This window comes from Octodon degus, unplaced genomic scaffold (assembly GCF_000260255.1).
Source record: "Octodon degus isolate 3935 unplaced genomic scaffold, OctDeg1.0 scaffold00041, whole genome shotgun sequence".
Lineage (NCBI taxonomy): Eukaryota > Metazoa > Chordata > Mammalia > Rodentia > Octodontidae > Octodon > Octodon degus.
Window position 1 is genome coordinate 4,771,418 of NW_004524617.1, and position 2,910 is coordinate 4,774,327.

A 2,910-nucleotide genomic window follows, 5' to 3' on the forward strand; every position below is an offset into this window, starting at 1 on the left:
TCTGTCTTTCTCTTTCTCATTCAAAGACATATACACCTGGTAACCTTCAATGTTTGAAAAATGCAGATATATTCAGGTGCCTGCAAGCAGGCACAGGGGCCGGAGTTTCGATCTCTGGGTCTTCTGTGCTAGCCCTGCCCCTAGGACACACTGTGATAGTGATGGAGAGTGGGCATGGCGGCACATACCTGTAATCCCAGCTCTTGGGAGGCTAGAAACAGGAGAATCACTATGAGTCCGTTCTAGTAGCGAGACCCTGAAAACCCTGTAGACCCTTCCCTAAAATACAGAAAAAAATAAAATAAAACATTAAATAATAATTCATTGTATTCCTTGCTCAGTAACTGCATTTTTAGAATCCTTATTTGAGTATCACCTCTATGAATGGTTCTCTGACACTAGGATGAAAATACTCTTCTTGTTCTCTGAGATGTTAAAAAGAATTAATGAAGGTCATGATTTCACCTTGGTACAGAATAAACAAAAATTAAGTCAGTATGTAGGAGGGGAGATAGAGAGAGCAGTCGAGTGTATATTCCCTGAAGTAAAACACTTTGTGATTTGCGGCATTGCAGTTCCTTCTTGGGTGAGCAATTTTAGTGATAATGGAGAAAAGTATGGCAGCCCTTTCCCAGGGCACATGTGCACAGTGCATAAACTAGTCCTTACTAACTGAAGAGTGTTTCTGAAAATCAGGGATGTGTTCCAGACAGGACTTCTTCAGTTAGTGAGGAGCATCTGGGGGAAAGGGGGCAATATCAGGTTTCACGGTCCATTTAAGAGATGTAGAGTGAAGGAGCCCAGAGAGCTGGCATAGAAAACCTTTAGGTTTCTTGTTGTAGAATCAGCATCAAAGAAAGAAGAACCCAGAAGCAGACAGAGCACAGAATAATTGGGAAGCTCACAAAAAACTATGAGTGAGTTTGGGAGACATGTGCATAATTATTACCAGTTGAAGTTGTGGGAAAATCAGATTTGGAATATAACTTATGTGAAGGGATCTGAAGCAAACAAGATACATCCTCCCTTGGAATTTTCCTTTCTTCTTGTCAGGGAAAACATTACTGGGTCCCTTGTATCAACCAGTCATATTACTTACGGATTCTGGAAGAATGCAGGTCTTGACTACACTAAAAGTGAAGTGTGTACTTTCCAGGTAGCAGAGCTGTGAATCATCTTGCTGTCTCCTGGAGATGGGGACCTCTTCCTGGAAACAGTGGACTTTCTCCACAGAGCTTAGGACTACAATAGTGGGTAAAGTTATTCACAGATGCGAGACAGTTTTTTTTTATTTTTTAATTTTTTTGCAGTACTGGGGATTGAACTCAGGACCGTGCACTTGTCAGGCAAACACTTATTCTACTGAACTATCTCCTTGGTCCCGTGGGACAGTTTTAAATGATGACTTTTGTGGCTGGCCAGGAGAATCGATAAGCTATGAGAGGGAGTGTGAGCTGCAAGGATGGGAAAACTGGACAAGAGAAAGAGCGGTGTTAGTTCCTTCAGTAATTCTATGGATAAAAAGGGAGGTGAAGTATACTGCAGGTATAAAATATATTTTGTATTTCAATACAGTATACAAAAATGTTAGGCATCTGAAAGTTCTCATAAATAAAATATATGAGAAGATTTCTTATCATGTGTTACTTCTTTATAATGTGCTTAGTAAAATATTTAAGATGATTAGTGTCCCTAACATTAAATTTCTCTTTGCTGATGGTGGTATAGAAATTGTTTGTTTAACAAATTTTATGGCAGTGTATTTCAACAAAAAGTGTACAGTCATTTTTAAGCCCTACTTATCAAGATATTTCTAGCATTAACAAAGAGTCAGCAGACAAATTCTAATTCAGGTTCTTTAGCCTGGAATTATAGGAGGCTGGAAGATTGTTAGGGCCTCCCTCTTGCTCCCATTCTGTATCTTACAATTGCTCACATTATCCATGAAGCAGTAATGTTCCAAGATATGGAAAATTTACTGTGCATGAATGAATGAATTAAGAAAGGAGTTTTATATCAACAACAAAATTTATAAATATTTGGATTTTTTCTTTTATTTATTCATTTCTTTTTTCTTTTGTTTTACATGTTTTTGTTATAACATGTATATAATACATGATGTTTACAATCCTTGCAGGAAATCTGTACACATGTGTAACATATATGAATTCCTTTATTCTTTCTTCTCTTCTCTTCCCACACATCCTTTGAACCCTTCATTTCCTTCATACATGTTTGCAATGTATTGTGTTTACATCCTTGTGTGGAGTAGCTGCTTGTACGTAACACATCTTAATTCCTTTCAGTCATTCCTTGTATCTCCCCTCTCCCTAAACCTCTCTATCTCCTAGTGCCTTCCCCTTTCAGAAGAAGTATTACTAAATGGGCCAACATGCAAAAAGGTGAAACAAATACATTTTCTTTCACGTAAAGTATAAAATATTTATAAATAGTATATGTATCACTGGTGAAAGGATGAAGTTATACAGTCAACATGTATAAAGAACTTTTGGAAATTATCCCTAACAGTTTTCAGGCAAGTCAACTTCTATAAACTTCAGTAAAGGTAATAAGAAATACCCATATGTTTCACTTATCAGGATGCTTGTGCTCGCCAAACATGAACAAAGGCAAAGCCTCAGGAAAATCATGCCAGGTAGGAGCCTGCTACTTATGGACATATCTGTGGAGGTATGGAGACCATGCCTTTGGAAACAATAATTAGGAGACACACAAAGTGCCATGAATCCTGCTTGGTCAGGAGAGATGATGATCATTGTAATGTACATGTAACTATAGATAATGTTCAGTTTATTGGGCTAAGGTGGTAACATTAGGAATATTTAGATAACATGTATAAAAGACGAACCTATACTAACAAATACATCAGCACATAGATAGATTGAAATT